This window comes from Melopsittacus undulatus, chromosome Z, assembly GCF_012275295.1.
Source record: "Melopsittacus undulatus isolate bMelUnd1 chromosome Z, bMelUnd1.mat.Z, whole genome shotgun sequence".
NCBI lineage: Eukaryota > Metazoa > Chordata > Aves > Psittaciformes > Psittaculidae > Melopsittacus > Melopsittacus undulatus.
The window spans coordinates 46,073,211-46,090,764 of record NC_047557.1 but is presented as its reverse complement, the minus strand read 5'-3'; the positions used below and the strand labels follow the sequence as shown (position 1 = coordinate 46,090,764).

The 17,554-nt window shown below is 37.0% G+C and overlaps 1 non-coding gene across 1 annotated transcript; it reads left to right on the top strand.

The window, feature by feature from the left end:
* The first annotated feature begins 241 nt into the window (after positions 1-241).
* Positions 242-406, top strand: LOC115947460 (U1 spliceosomal RNA). Its single transcript, XR_004081389.1, has one exon. It is a non-coding gene; the product is annotated as a U1 spliceosomal RNA (small nuclear RNA).
* Positions 407-17,554: the final 17,148 nt, after the last annotated feature.

Sequence of the window (17,554 nt, the reverse complement as noted above, 5' to 3'; positions counted from 1 at the left end):
TTGTGTATTTCATATTGAAATGTCTCTGTTTCTAACCCAAGCCAAAAACTGTTAAATATCCTGGGTATACATTATACGTTGACTACATCCTTTCTACATTATTTCATAGTTGGTTCATTCTCAGCTACTACTAGGGGCAATGTCTAGTATCTGTGGTCCTCCTGTGGAATAGGATACAGATCTACAAGTAAACCACTTGTCTGCATAGAATCTCAGTTTCTAGATGATTGTACTAATTTAAGTACTCTCTGGCAAGGGGGACACCATGATCAAGTATGTAGTTTTCCACAGAGGAGTTTCATCCACTGTACTCAGGTGTGCTGACCCTTGTTATTTCCCCAGATGCAGGAAAGTCAACTGCATAGTTTTTTTTTGTGGTGGGTGACTACATTTGCACTCTCCCCTGAAAAGTCATAGTACAGGAGGTAATGGCTTTAAAATTAAAGAGGGTAGATTTAGATTAGATATAAGGAAGAAATTCTTTATTGTGAAAGAAGTGAGACACTGGCACATGTTGCCCTGAGAAGCTGTGGCTGCCCCACCCCTGGAAGTGTTCAAGGTCAAGTTGGACAGGGCCTTGAGCAACCTAGTCTAGTGGGAGGGTAGTCCCTGCCCATGGCAGGAACTACATGATCTTAAGGTCCTTTCCAACCCAAACCTTTCTATGGCTCTATGATTCAATCAAAGCAGGGCAGATCTGACAAGGAAGTCTAAGGGAATGCAGTTTCAGAAGGACCTTTTTTAGTGTATTTTACTCATCTAGCATGGCAGATCTGTCTTCACATTTTTTGTTTTTGCACAGTTCAAACTCTGCATTCTCTCATCTAATAAACTCTGGGAAAGTACTTAAGTAGCTACTAGGTCACTGAACAAAGTGCAGCAAATTTTCAGTTGGCTGCCCATCACTGCTGTGCAACTGTCCATCCCCCTCTTCCGTTCCCCATCTAGATTTGACTTGTTCTTAGCTAATGCACAAATGGGTTGCTACTGCATGTTTTTGGCAGATAAACTATAGCTATGAAACTCCCTAGTCTTGATTTAAAATAGTCTAGTTTGAACTTTGGTTGTATTTCACAGTTTTGATCATAATACACATAATTTTTTAAACTGACGTATGGTCTTCTGGTGTTAAAACTCACAAGATATTTTGTGCAACATGCTGGTTGAGAATACCCAGCAATCAGGAAAATTACACTGGTCATAAATTAATTAAAGAAAGTAACACCATTTGAATATGAAAAGACTGTCTGCAGTGTTTGTTAGTTAAATTAAAGCTGTTTTATGGCCATGTGAGTTCTGATTATCCTAGCCAGAAAGCAAGTCCATATGTCTTGAAATTCATTAACTTCATGATTTTACCCACTGATCTCTTTTAATCCAAGATCATGATTTCTTTACACTAAATTCATAAACAATTCTAGTAATTACACAAGCTAGCCCTCTCAGTCTTCCCTTGACCTCCCTACTGGATGTAAGCTTATGTTATTTCAGTCATGATATATGAGATGACAAAGTGTGAGCGTGTCTGTGTTTGTTTATATAAGCATATTCTAAAAAAACATGTAAGATGGTGATAATAATTTTTGGTTTGTACCTCTTATTGTGAAGTTGTCAAAATCATCTGTTACCAAGTATTTTGCTAGGTGTCCAAATAAAATAAACTTGTAGTTGTCAAAATTACCTCAGTTTTGAATGTTGGTATCTATGTTACTTTTCTTAAAATATTTGTAAATTAATTGGTGGTTGGAAACAGAATGAGTGGAACTGTTTGTGTTATTTTAAAAAGTCTTTCTTAATGTACTAATAAAAAAAACTGGCTATACAAATAAAGCATAGAGTCTTTCAGAATAATAATAAAAAATAATGGTTTAGCTTCTTTGCCTCAGCCTAGTAAAAGAACAGCTTCTGAAACTACTTGTGCTACAATGACTAAAAGAAGGAAGCAAAGGCAAGTGGGAAATTAATGCATACATATGTGTATTTTAATGAACAATGTTGTTCAGACAATGTTATTTCTTTAGCTATGTCCTTAATACCAGACACCCCCCCCTCTACCTCCCCTTTCTCCTAGACTGATTTTTTGTCAGAGCAACCCTAAGTATAGTCTCATGAGGAATTCTTGTCAAATTATACTCTATTCAGACCCCTGAATGAACTTGAGAGATAGATAACTGGAATGCTGACATGGCATTATGCTGTAGCTCACTTGGCACATTGCTTGAGCTGGATTAGTGCACTGATTTTCAGGAGGAAATCTAAAAGCTGACATCCAGCTGTATCTTTCGTTTAGAACTCTTTCACTACAGCGTGTCTGAGCAACCTCTAATCTCCTCAGCTTCGCCAAACAATTTTTGGTCAGAAGCTGAGCCCTGAGAACTTTCTCAGTGTAACTCATCCTTGGCTGAAAATCTACAAAATTTGTCATTTTCAGCCCCCACACCCCACTGCAAATATTTCTTTAACATTATATTATACCATTTTCTCCTTGTTGAACTGAAACTTGGGCCTAATCAGTGCCTGGTCAGGGATGTGGGTGAAGTCACATTTTTTACAAGACCTTTATTGAACAGATGCATCTTCACTTATTTTGGGAATGCTCACAGATTAAAACTGGGTTTAAACAATCTTTTCAAGAAGAGCCAGGCAGAATAGTGAGAGAAATTCACAAGGAAATCAAAAGAGAACTGTACACTGACTTCTCAAAAATTTTTAAGAAATTAATACTTACTAAAATATAAGAGTTTTAGCCTGGATTTTGGAATGGGGTCCTCAGGAACAGCTACAGCAGTGTAAATAAGAAAACAGAAGTGTCATGATGATGTAGTTTTAAGCCTCCCAGAAGGAGGATCAAGTTGTAGTTAAGTATCGGCTTGGGAGACAGATATTTATTCCCAGCTCTGACTCAAATTTATGTAATCTAAAATTTTCTGTGAGGGACAAGTTTTTGTCAGTGAATACTCAACATTTCAGACACCCAGAAGATTCATTTAAATGCTGGTCTTTGCCTGTCAATTTTCTTATGTGTTAAAAGGAGTTGATGGATGCCACAGAAATGCAAAGCCACTATTTATTCTGTTTGACTGAATCTCAGATTTAATCAAAATGTAGGTGTTTGAACTCTGAAAATAGGGCTTGCCAAGGTTTATTTTTCTTTCAAGATTTATTTTTCTATTCTCTTCATCAGTCAGTGGGTTACCACACCTCTGTTTTTTTCAGACCTGATTTCTTGTAAGACAGTGGATTTCAGATGCTCAGGCCATAGTTCCAGATAGCAGGGGCTCTGAACAGTCTAATAAACACTTAAGCTTGTTCACTCTGCATGCACAACCATAAAGTGGTCCTGAAAAGTTTAAAATTTTATTGCTTCACCTGTACAGAAGTTTTGCCTTTGAGGAGTAAACTATATTTTTTCTGGATGGATCAGACTTATTGCACAGATATAGCTGAATGCACAACATATAAAACTAGGCCTGGCATTTGCCACAAATGGGAGGTGCAAATCTGACACTGTTTATGGACTCACTGTGACACCTACTTCAACTGATGGTGTCTCATCTTCCGTCCTGAGTCTTTATACAGAGCATATGAAGAAACTACCCACATTCCAGTGCAATCAAGATTAGGCAGGCAGAATGAGATGGAAGCCTGGTGTAAAGCAAGAGTAGTGAGTTGTAATCCATCTGGGTCTTGCTTCAGTTGTTTGCGTAGACAAATTTTACTATGAACAAAAAAATCCCAAACCAAACCCTGGGCTTTGTGAAGAATGTGACTTTATATATCCTGATGGGTTCTGCTTTCCAGCCTATAACAACCTGAGATCAGAATTTTTGCCACTGTTGTATCTACCTGTTAGAGTACTAAGCAGGCCTGTACAGCCAAAAAGAATATATAGATGCAGAAAAAATAAACCAGGACAAGAAAAAAAAAAAAAAAAAAAGAAGAGGCATGGTTTCTCCTTTCTTTCTGCTTTAAAGTTTATTGTGTAAGCAAGGCACTGTAGTACCTTCTTGTCAGTGAAAAATCAAGTAATTGCTTGTCATCAGAAATTCGCTGACATGTCTGTAAATAGCAGGCATGATACCACCAATGTTTTTGTCAGAGATGTATTCTCCTCAAAATCCCTTCCCTGGAACACAATACAGTTTGTTCTAATCCTCAGCTGGGAAATTCAGGCTCTGAAGTGGGAGAGCACCTCATGGAGTCTGTGCTGGTGTCTTGATGTTACTTTGCTGTCTGCAGCTCTGAAAACAAAATCTGCATTATTTCTCATGAATTTTCACTTCCACTAGTTCTTACTAGTAGAATTAATGACAAGTCTTGGAGACAGCAAGATTTGTTCTGTTACTTTGATTGAACAGGTATTTTTGCATACTGAAACAGTCAGAAAGAGTATCTTTGAAACTGAATCTGTTGCGTGTTGTGTTTACTCCCCCAGCCCAAACACCCCAGGCTTATTAACCAGCTGGTAGAGACACACAGTTCCAGTTTCCACTGAGGAGGTCTCCTGAGACAGATCCTGAGATGTCTTCTGTGATGGGAAACCATATGAAAACTAACTTCTTTGTAAATCATAGATTAACCTTCTGAAGGTTACCTTACGCAGCTGGTTAGTTAGCTCATCTTGCACAGCTGGTAACTGTCTGTGAAGTAGATGTACTTATAAATATGATTATTTCATATAAACAAAATGTGGATGAGAATGTTAAACAGGAAGCCATTATTATTTTCTTACATTTGTAGGTTGTTATCATTTTTGCAGTCTTTATTTATATACTATCTGTACTACTGTCCATAGAACCAAAATAACAAGAGAACAAAAAAGTTCTTTTTGCAGGTGTCAAGAAATTCAATATATTTTTTTCATCATATATTGCAATTTCGATGATTAACTTTCTACACTTTTCTGAAGGAAGTAAAATAAAGGTGTGGGCAATAAAATTTGCTGCAGTTTGCTAAATTTCTATTTTGTATATTAGTTGAAATTTATTTTCCAATTATATTGAAAACATACTTGTCTTCTGTTGTTTTGACTAACACACAAAAAAGAAAATAAACTCAGAAAGAAAGCTGAGCTTTAATATCATTATATGTACTGTGGAATATTTAATTTCTCAAGTAATTCAAGTTGGGAACATGTAACTTAGATCTTTATTTTTCTTCAAAATTTTGTCTAAATAAGCAATCATCAGATTGTCTGAAGTATTCATGATTCTTGTTTCCAGATAAATAATTGTCATATGTAATTCTGTTTCCTTTTATGTGAAATGTGTATGTTTAACCAGGAGTGCTTTAGAACATTTTCAAGATGAATACAAACTTTTCATGCTTATATTTGTCACTGATTAGTAAGCTATGGAGGCTTATGCTGTGAATGAGAAAATTAGGCATGTCTATATAGGATCAGATAGTACTGATATTTGTAACTAATGGTAAAATACTCTGGCAACAATTATTCATGCAGTACAATATCCATAATGCTTTATACATTCAACAATACTTAACTAGAAATTCTTGACAGGAGTTATCCTAAGGGGAAAAAAAAGCAAAACTCCAAATCTTCCAAATAATTCCTTCTTAATAATATGCAGGTTTGGAGTGGTGCTTGAGGGAAACAGAGAAAACAATAAAGCTACAGATTTCCTTATCCAAAGACTGTTTGTAACTTAAAACTAACAAACAAAAAGAATATATGAGTTGAGATCTCTTGCCTCAGGTCCTGAATCTCTCACTGACAGATGTGACAGCTGAGGTTACACAAAACTACCAATCATTAAAGTATATGTGAAAGCAGAAAAAGTATATGTGAAAGCAGAGATAAGAAAATAGCTCCATGTAATTCAGGAACTGAAACATTTTTCAGTCTATTCTGTAGCTTTCAGAGGGTATAATTTGCCACTTCAGTTCTAACCTGATGTAATATAAATGGATAGAATCATACTGATAAAAATAGTGATGATTGCATTGTCAATTATTGTATCAATCTTTATAAAACTTCAACTGTGAAAGTGATCTTTGAGAAAATTGTCCCTATGTTGTTTTGAATTTGAAAAGATGCTTGCCAAAAAAAGAAAACACCTAATGAAATTACAAAAGGATTTCTGTCTTCAGAGTCCATTTAAAAAATGAGGGTAGACTTTTTGTTGTTTTCTTTTTTTATGTAAAAATATGCCAAGCATGTTACGTAGTGCTAGCAATTTGGCAGCTGTGTGCTGTTTGAAACCCACTGTACCTGAATGTTGGGACTGATGTTTGAAATTCATATTCAAGTTTTAATTTGAATGAAAGTTAGTGCATGTCAGCAATACTGATCTTATAAACCTTGGGTGCATCTTTTAAAAATATTCAAGATGCAAAATAGCAGAAAAATTACACTGATGAATTTTTTAGAAGCTAAAGTAGATCACATGCATTTTCATCCTGAAATAGAAGACAAAACATACAATTAGTTGGTAATCAAGAATAAGATGCACGCAGTGGGTTGCCTTGTTTTGATAAAGTTTTGGAGAGTAAAATTAAACAAACTATGGCAGCAAAAGAGGTTGAATAAGACATTTTAAAATTTATTTGCATCTGTAATAGTGAAGTCTTTGCACCCATGTCACAATTGAAACTCAGTGGGTGGATATTTGCTCAGATGATGGTGGTAGTCTCTGTTGTGATAAAATATGATATTAAGATACGTGGCAATACAGAATATTGCACCAAATATAACATCCCAGATTCTGAAGTAAGGATGTCTGTGATTTTCATTGCAGACTTGCATACACCATCTATTGTCAGCTATATCTATATTGCCAGACATAGCACCAACTAAATTATGTGACTGCACTACACCTGTCTGCTTTTCAAAGACAAGATTCCTATTTTCCTTTAACAGCCTTTTAAACTATGGTTTTCTGACAAATAATATTGTCCAGATGCTCCTTTGTGACGACCTCAGCATAATTTATTCTTGTTCTGGGATCATTGATTTATCATTGATAAATTGAATAATCATTAAGAGAGTATATGTGTATGTAATGCTTTTACACGTTATAATTTTAGCAGTCTTGCTGATATAAGATATTTTTTCTTAAATATGTTTGATTCTCCAGTTTACAGCATGTATGCTGTTTAACCTGCATTGAAAGCCAGCAAAATGATGGGGAGATAACAAAAACTGAATTTTACTGGTGCTTACAATTTTAAAAATTTGGAGGCCTTTATATTCTAATGACAGATGTTTTATTTGGTAAGAGATAGTTGTTATTGGCCACAGGATTAGTGTAAGTATGAACTAAACTATATGTCATCTAAAAGAAGTAAGACTCATTATTCACGGGTTTAAATTTATTTCATGATACTATTAGTAGATAAGAAAGAAAATACTGAGCCAGTTGTGTCAGTTGAGGGATACGAAAATTGTTTTCATTGCTGGTTATTTGTTGCTACTGGAAGTGTGGAAGTTGAAAGTTAGAGAAAAATAGAAAAGTTTATGTGCAAACTAATAGTGATCGCTAGGTATTAATGACTGTACAGCACAATTTAAAATTGCATATTGCATAAGTATGCTGAAATCTAGGTTAATGGAAAGCACATTGTCATGGGTTCTGCAGTAGCTCATGCTCTGCCAGGGAGGAGGGAGAGATAGGGCGCCTGGTCTGGGCTAGTCGGGGAGGTATTCCATATCACAGCACGTCCTGCTCGGGGAGGGGACTGGAAGCTGGCCAGGAGGGGAGGGGTTGGCTCTCTCTTCCGGGCTGGCCTGGTGGCGGCGGGTGGTATCGTATTCTCTCTCCCTGTTTGTCTACTCTAACATTGATTTGTTATTGGTACCGGTAGTGATTTCTGTTATACCTTGATTGCTGGACTGATTTTACCTCAATCCGTGGAAGTTGTATTCCTCTGGCTCTCCTTCCCATCCCTCCGGGAGTGGGAAGGTGAGGGTGGGGGAGGGGAAACAAAGGGGGAACTGTGCAGATTTAGTTTAAACCACGACACACATATTTCATAAAATTTTACATATTTCACTATTAAGCACATACAGCTAATGTTCATGCCCTTTGCAGTTCCTCTGCCAGACTCTCTACAGAATAACATACTGCTGTCTGGAAGAGGATGCCTGAGTGTCCTGCAAAGAGTTGTGGTCAACATCTAGATGTCAAGCTGAAGACCAGTAATGAGTGGTCTCCCTCAGGGACTGGTGTTGGGACTGGTCTTGTTCAACATCTTTGTCGGAGACATGGACAGTGGGATTGAGTGCACCCTCAGCGAGTTTGCCGATGACGCCAAGCTGTGTGGTTCGGTTGAAATGCTGGAGGGAAGGAATGCCATCCAGAGGGACACATTTGTGAGGTGGGCTGATGCAAGCCTCATGAAGTTTAACCATGCCAAGTGCAATGTCCCACATTTGAGTAGGAGCAATCCCAGGCACAACTACAGGTTGGGCAGAGAAGAGATTCACAGCAGCCCTATGGAGAAAGACTTGGAAATGTTGGTCAATGAGGAAATGAACATGAGCTAGCTTCAGTGTACACTCACAGTCCAGAAAGCCAACCATATCCTGGGGTACATTAAAAGGAGCTTGACTAGCAGGTCAAGGGAAGTGATCCTGCCCATCTACTTTGCTCTTGTGAGACCTCACTTGGAGTATTGTGTGCAGTTCTGGTGTCCTCAACATAAGAAGGACATGGAACTGTTGGAACAAGTCCAGAGGAGGGCCACGAGGATGATCAGGGGACTGGAGCACCTCCCGTATGAAGACAGGCTGAGAAAGTTGGGGCTGTTCAGCGTGGAGAAGGCTGTGTGGAGACCTCTTAGCAGCCTTCCAGTATCTGAAGGGGGCCTACAGGGAAGCTGGAGAGGGACTCTTCATTAGGGACTGTAGTGGTAGGACAAGGGGTGATGGGTTAAAACTTAACAGTGGAAATTTAGATTGGATATAAGGAGGAAGTTCTTTACTGTGAGGGTGGTGAGGTACTGGAATGGGTTGCCCAAGGAGGTAGTGAATGCTCTATCTCTGGCTGGATGTTCAAGGCTGGGTTGGACACAGCCTTAGGTGACATGGTTTAGTGTGAGGTGTCCCTGCCTATGTCAAGGGGGTTGGAACTAAATGATCTTAAGGTCCTTTTCAACCTTAATTATTCTATGATCCCATAATACAGATGTCAGTTTCCCTCAATTATTGTAGACATCAGGATTTTTTTTTCAATTGAGTTGAATCATTGTAGAATTCATGTTTTGAACTAACACTAAAAGTAAAAAAAAAAAAACAAAAATCAGAAGGAAAAAAGCAAAGCAGCCCTGCCTCAGACTGACTATGAACTGTTATTGATTATCCAAGTGGTTTCTTCTTATTGAAACCTCAGTTGCTAATTCATTTTAAACTATCTTTTTATGCTAGACTGGCTTCCTAATCAATGGAAGTATTGTGAGGCCACTTTTCCAACTTAAAATGAGTTTCAACCAAATTACAGCTTTTATCACCTACCATTTAAGACAATTATAAACAAATACCAAAGAAAAATGCTTTTGGAGAAATTAAGAATAGGGTTTGTAAAGAGGAAAAGCTGACGCATGTACTGCATCAGGGCATTTGAATTCCATTCATTGATTATGTTTGAAATGTCTTTTTTAACTGAAGAATGCTATATGTGACCAGTAGGCAAGCTTTCTTTCCAAGCTTATCAATACATTGTATAAAATAATGTATGTCACCCTAAAATATTTACTTTTTGTACCCATAATATTTTTATCTCATAGAAGATGTTTAGGACTAGGTGAGCTTTGTGTGCAAAAGACTGCTCAGAAACATACAAGCACCTATCTTAGGGAAATTACTCTGATATCTGATCCCTGACAGAGGGGGCCTTGGTAAGTGTGTCCCAAGATCAAAGTGAAGGATCTAGACATCGCAGGAAGAAATGTATGTGCTTGCTACTCTAAACCTTTCTAAAATACAAATTGGTACAGTTATACTAATTAATCTAGATGATAACTGATGTTAACAATAGCTGCATTAGAGATCTGCATGTTTCGAAGGTAATTTTAAAGACATAACATACTAGTTATTTGTGCCCCAATCACTTTTTTAAAAAATTTTTTTCCTTTTTATCCTTTCAATGAGACTGGTGAGGTAATCCAGTGGCTCATTAGTGGAAAGAAAGGTGATGACATTGTTTAAACTCCTACCTATATTCTTCTTCTGGTATATCATACAGCTCAATCAGCTTGTTGATTTTTAAACTAACAAAAAATTAGTTTTTTTTGCTTTTCCCTCACCTAAACCTAGATTAGCTGTCTGTCAGATCAGTGAATTCATTAGTTTCTTCTATTCAGACAACCAGTGGTGCTAGTTAAAGGAATTTGCATAAAAACACAGCCTGAAGGAGAGAGGCCAGTAGAAAGGCACCAGTTCTTTAGGAGCAGCAAATCACTAAATTTCTCACTTCTTTTTCTGAGAATGGTTATCACTTTTCCAACATCAGTGATCTGTTCTGCAATTCAGCCTCAAAGAGACAAATAGACAAAACTAAACAAAAATGTGTCACAAAATAGGTGATTTAGTCTAAAGCTCTCCTAAGACAGCTTTGTTGATGAGAAAAGGTGTATGAAACTTACAATTAGGTTAGATATTACAACTATAAAGAAAGTGTTTGATTTAAAATACATTTAATTTTCTTATTTTTTTAGAGGTATATTTTGTAGACTTTACTTTTTGTTCTTCTGTAATAATACATTTCTAATATAATTACATGGAAAAAAAATTTATCAGTCAGGAAAATAATTTACAGCATGTCCCTGTTTATGCATTCGGTTTCTTCATTCAGTTTTGCTACCTAAGCTGCAGGGCGGGAAAGTTGCAAATTATTTGAAGCATTTCATTCATTTTTCGTCGTAACTTTCACCTATAGATATTCAATATTTCTGACTCTTGTGTTAGAGCATAATGTTGTAATACAAACCTTGAAACTTTTTTACTAGGTAATCCTATCTCACAGATAATAATGTTTCATTCTTAGCACTGAGTTTAGAAAGAGAAAAACATTTTTGATAACCAAACTGACAACCTCTCAAATACATTATTCACAAAAGCACTGTTTTCAGTCTCTTAAAATTCAGTTTTTAGCATGTTTTGATCATAAGCTATAATTATAAGGAATTCTTCTTACCTTTGCTCAATCTTCCTGTTTTACAAGACTAATCCTTTCTTCTTCCTGCTCATCAGGTTTTTGAATTTCTGGTCTTGAACACTCATTAATAAAGCAGTTGTAAGTATTTTCACCTAGGGCAAGATAACTTTGTAAAATGCTCTGGTCTTTAATCTCTACTCTAATGCTCCTATCTGTAGAATAGGAGAGCATGTGAGAGGAGTTATGTGAGAGAATTTAAAAGAAAAGGTAGGCCATTTTGTGTCAGCAGCAAAAGCAGCAAAACACAACCTTAGCCTGTGTTCCTGGAGAGTTAGGAAAGAAGGAGAAAACAAGATAAATCACAGTATTTACAGATTCTTAGAGAAAGATATTGCTGCATATTTTATGCTGATAAGTACAATCTCAGAAAAAGCATAAATCTGGTCTGTTGTGCAGAGTTGAGTTACGTAGTGTTAGTTGGTTGACATTCACTGTATATGTTCCTCTGCCTTTAAAATGAGATTTAGTATCTTAATTATGCAATTGAAGCAAAATAAAATTAAAAAAAAAATAAATCCAGAGATCAATGTGATGTGAACAATCTATCCCCTGAGAAACATAATTCAAGGAGAAAGTTCTTTTTGTAAGCATGCTGCTAGAGGAAGGATCTTGTCCTTATCATTTTTGCCTCTCTCTGGAGATGATTTCTCCTTCACAGTAATGAAACTTGTAAGAAGGCATCGGTGTTTTGTTTGTATGACTTAAGATCCATACAGAAGTACAGCAGAGATGTGTATTCCTAAATGAGAAGGAATCAGAGAATCATAGAATAATTTGGGTTGGAAGTCACCTTTAAAAGCCATGTAGTACAACCCCCCACAGTCAGCAGGAGCATCTTCAACTAGATCAAATGGCTCACAGCCCCATTCAAACTGATCTTGCATATTTCCAGGGATGGGGCATTTACCACCTCTCTAGGCAACCTGCTCCTGTGTTTAGCACCCTCATCACATAAAAATTCTTATAGTTTAAACCCAGTATCCCTTGTGCTCTCACAACAAGATCTGCTAAAAAGTCTGTCTCCATCTTTCTTATAACTCTAAGTATTGAAAGGTCACACAAGGTCTCACTGGAACCTTCCCTTCTAGAGGGTGACAACCCCAACTCTTTCAGCCTTTCCTCACCTGAGAAGTGTTCTAGCTCTGTGCTCATTTTTGTGGCTTTCCTGTGGCTCCACTCCCACAGGTCCATGTTTTTCTTATACTGAGGATTCCAGAGCACGATTCAGTACAGCAGATGGATTCTCATTAGAGCAGAGTAGAGGGGGGGAATCACCTCGCTTGACCCGCTGTCCAGGCTTCTTTTGATCCAGCCCAGGATAAAATTGGCTATGCTTCAGGCTTCACATTTTCGCTGAGACATGCCATTAATGTATGAATAGGCTTCAAATCAGATTCTTCTCTTCAACATGCCTGTTGATTTTTAAAAGTAAAATACATAATCAGACTGTTAGAACAATAATTTATTTAGCTGAATATCCTGTCTGTGTCACTGGCCTGTAACAGATGCCTACCTACATTTTTATACTAGTCAACTGGACATGGCCAGGCTTCTAGTCTAAGCACTTATTCTAATGATTAAACAGAATGGATACTAATAGGCATGATTTTATTTGTATTAGTGAGTACTCTCCTAGAACACATACAGGAATTTTTTGGGGTTACAACAGAAGGTGTTGACTATTTCCAGAAGGTGTTTCCCTTTGAGGAGGAAATTAATTTTGTTGTTTGGATACAAACCATTACAACTTACTAGCTTCAGGGTTTAAAATGTTTTTTACTAGTTATAACTTTTGTGTTCATAGACCATGGTGCATTTTTATTCTACAAATTGGTTTAATTATTTACAGACCATATGAAAACTCTTGATGTAAAAGAACTCTGGGAGAATGAGCTGTTCTACTGCTCACCTGAGTATTATGTCTCTCAACTGTACAACTGAGAGCAGTATTTAAGAGCTGGTTAGGCTGAAGCTTTAGACAGTAATACACAGAAATATATCTGCCTGTATGTTCTGATCCTGATTATTTTGTTGGGTTTTATGAGGGGGTTTGCATTTTTTTTAATGCTATAGGATAAGCTGTCTAGAATAACTCAAAGAGGTAGCAGTGTGTTATATTCATCAATGTATACCTACAAATAAGAATTGTTCTCATGCATCACTTTGTGTATTTATCTTGATTGAATTTCATATGTTTTTTTTGACTAATTTTCATGAATGGAAAGACTGTTTTGTAATTCTTTGCAGTTGGTTTTAGCTTTTACTCCAATAGGTAGCTTTGAATTATCACATTGCGCTATATGCCCTTTTTGAAAGCATTTAATAAGATGAATAGCGCAAGCGGAGTATGGCTACTCTGGTGTCTCTCCTCTGCACAAGAAGTAAACAACTTCTTGATTTCTGCTTTGTATTTTTCAACTTCTTATTAATATGTGAGAGAACATTTCCTCTTAACTCCTAGCAGCTTAGTTTTTTTTAAAAAAATTGAAGAGGTTAGTAATTATTTTTGTTTTAAGATCCAAGTATGAAGTTGAGTTTGCTTTGGACTCTGAGTCCTCTGACTCAGTCCGCTGGACTCTGAGGCTTGAGAAGCACAGTATCCAACATGCCAAGTTTGGCTGGCTGATGGAAAGTGTAGGTAAGAGAGAGTAAGTTCTGTGTATGTTCCATTGGTGGAAGATCTGAGAAATACTGCATTATAGGACAAATAAAATAGTTGGGAGAAATGAAAAGAGGGTTAGATTCTTGAGGTTTCTTACAGTGTTTTCATGTTTTCTTCCATGATGTAAAGAAGAACCTTATAAACATTGGTTTTCATGAATTTCAAACTAAAATAACTTACAGCCACATACAATTTTTTTTCATAAAAAGTTTCATTGAAAATCAAGGGCTGCCTAAACATTATGTTTTATTCTAATAGGTAGTTCTACCTGTTCAGTCTTACTGAAAACATGAAAATAAAGTCTAGTTCGTAGTCCAGTATAATCTGTTCAACAATGTCAATAATTTCTCTAATGACATTAGAAGTTGATTAAAAGTAGTGAACAAAGCAAAGCAATAAAAAAAAATCCTTTATATTTATGTATTTAATGAAAAGAAACCAACCAAACACCAAAACAAATAAACAAAAAAAAACCCATTATTATTAAGGAATAAATAAATTACATTATTTATGTGCATAAGAGACCTCTTACCCTGTGCACAAGAATAAGAGGAGGAGAAAAAATACCACTGGTCAAAAAAGGTTGTGATGATTGAGTCATGGACATCTTGAGAAAACTCAAGCTAATAGGACCAGAAAATACACATATGGGGGAGTGGGTCACTGAGGGTTCTGGCTGATATAATTTTTATATAATTTTGTGGCCAATACACCAGCTACATATAGGCAAAAGATATCATATGTGTTGTCCTGGGTTCAGCAGTAGCAGTCATTATTCTTCTTCTTAGTAGTTGGTGCAGTGCTGTGGTTTTGACTTTCAGCCTGGGAAAAATATTTATAACACTGATGTTTTTAATTGTTACTAAGTGGTGTTTACTCTAACCAAGGTCTTTCTGAGTCTCATGTTCTGCCAGGGAGTGGGGGAAACCGGGAGGAAGCAGAGACAGGATACCTGACCCAAACTAGCCAAAGAGGTATTCCATACCACAGCACATCATGCCTACTATATAAACTGGGGGCAATTACCTGGAAGGACTAGATTGCTGCTCGGGTCCAGCTCGGTATCAGTTGGAGGGTGGTGAGTGTTTGTATTCTCTCCCCTATTATTTCCCTTATAATTATTATCATTGGTGGTAGCAGTAGTGATTTGTGTTATATCTTAGTTACTGGACTGTTCTTATCCCAACCTGTGGGAGTTACATGCTCTCAATTCTCCTCCCCATCCCTCCAGGAGTAAGTGGAGGGGAGTGGGGTGGCGGAGTGGGTGAGCAAACAGGTGTGTGGTTCTGGGTTGCTGGCTGGGCTTAAACCACAACATATGGACCAAGTGTAGAAGATGTTTGGACAATCTAACTGACTTCTTTGATGAAATTATTAGATTAGTGGAGAGCACTCAGTACAGTTCATCATGACTTTAGCAAGTCTTTCCACACCATCTCTCACAGCATTTTTATATTCAGGAAAAGATATCATCCCAGTGGAATGATCTGTTGTGAAGTGAAAGACTTGGTGAAGTGCAGCTATTAAGTAATTGTATTGTAGCTGGAGGCTGGTTAAAATTGGAGGTCCTCCTGAGTCTCTGTGAGGGTCCTATCTTTATTGGTATGTTTATGACTGACCTGAAGGAGGAGGTAGAAATAAACACACTTTAAAGTCTGCAAATGACATCAAACAGAGATTCAACAGATGTGTCAATACAGGTCATCAAGAACCTCACAAAATTCAACGAGGAAAAAGGTAGTCTTGTATGTGGGACAGATTAACCCCAGGCTGGGGACTGGCTGGCTAGAAAGCTTGACTGAAAAGGCCCTGATGGATCTGAGGAATACAATTATTTTTACTTACTTAACACTCAATTATTTTTACTTAACTCTCAATAGCTTTATGTGGAATACCATGTGCAGTTTCTTTTCACCCACTTCACATGCAAGAAAGATCTGGGTAAACTGGAGCAAGTCTAGTGGAGGGCAACAAGGATTGTCCAATATGTGCCCTCTGAAGAGAAACTGAGGGATCTGGATTTGTTTATCCCCCAGAAGGTAAGGCTTATAGGCACCTAAGAGCCGTCTTGCTGTACCTATGTCAAAGTTACTGAGAAGCTGGAAACTGAGTTTTTGCTAAGATATAGAATGGGGGGATGAGATTGTGTGGTCATAAATTGAAACAAGACAGTTTCACCTAGTAAGTAGGCTAAAATCACTGTAAAGATAATCAAGCATTGGAAGAGATTGCCTGGAGATAAACCTTGTTCAAATACACATTTTATGCATAAAAGTCATATTTAGAAGTCTTGGTTGACTGACTATTGGTGTGCATTCAACTTTATTGATTGTAAATTCTACTTTGCATTTAATTAAGACTCATTTTAGTAGAAGCTTTTTATTGGCTTAAATAAAAGCTGATTTTGGAATTGTACCTTCACCCACACAAATTGGTATCGAGTCCAGAACTGTACATGTATTCCTGATTTGACTGGGGAAAGAGATAAGCCAGGTAGCTGCTACTATGTCATATTAAGTGCAAGTACCTATTTAGTAAGGAGGAATAACTAGCACAGGGAGAACTAAACATCAGTTCCCTAAATGCTTGGTGTGGAATTGTTACAACATGGGTAATTGATCCTTATGAACCTGCCCTGCTTTGATAGTGCTTGGCTTTTGGAGTCTTCTGTACCAACTTAAGATAACAGCTGCACTCTGGAGATCTAGCTTTCAGGTGCAAGAGGTATGAAAGACTAATTCTGAAAGGCAGCAGAATTTTTGTCCTGAAGGGATTGTGATCGACAGTGCCTTAAATAAAATTCTGCTGATGGTTTCAAGCTCTTAATATTTCATAAATTGTAAAAGAGAAATAATTTAGCTACTCATTCCATTTTTGCTTTGATTTGGAAATTGTAGTGATTTGTCCTTGTACATCTTCAATCTGCTTTGTTTCTGAAGAAGTGTTAGCCCTAAATGTCCTCGGTTCTGCAGTGTGTGATTTCAGTCTTCGATTATATTACAAGAATATGCAAAATTGTACTTATAGAGAAAAAGGGTAAATATGTGCATTGGAAGACTTGTTAAGCTAGAAATTAGTTAAAAATCTGTTTTCTATCAGCTTTGGAGATTCTTTCCTGAGATAAAGACAACTGGAATGGTATCTATCTGTGTACAGAATTTTTCAGGCGATACTTTGTAGCAGCTGGCATTTCTTTGAGACACTTTGAAGGGACTCAAGGAGAGCAAGGAAAGGAATGAATCTTATTGACACTTGGCATAACGCTTACTATAAATATGTCCTCATCAGTGTAGGAAAATCCATGATACTGAAAATAAAATTTACATTAATACTTCTAAAATATATTAGACATACTCTTTTTCAGAAAATCTCCATAATATAGATTTTCTGATAAAGGGTAACAGCTTTTTGTCTTATCCTCTCATCCTGTTTCCAGGATTGAGCTTATAGAATCATAGAATCATAGAATAGTTAGGGTTGGAAAGGACCTTAAGGTCATCTAGTTCCAACCCCCCTGCCATGGGCAGGGACACCTCACACTAAACCATAGCACCCAAAATATACCCAGCACTGTAATACTTACAGTACTTATTTTGAGTTTGTAGTACTTGTATTGAGTGAGAATATGTGAGAAAAACAATTCTACTGGCATCAAGATCACTGAAGAAGGAGGGAGAGGTAGGTCTCCAGGTGCTGGAACAGAAATGCCTCTGTATTCTAT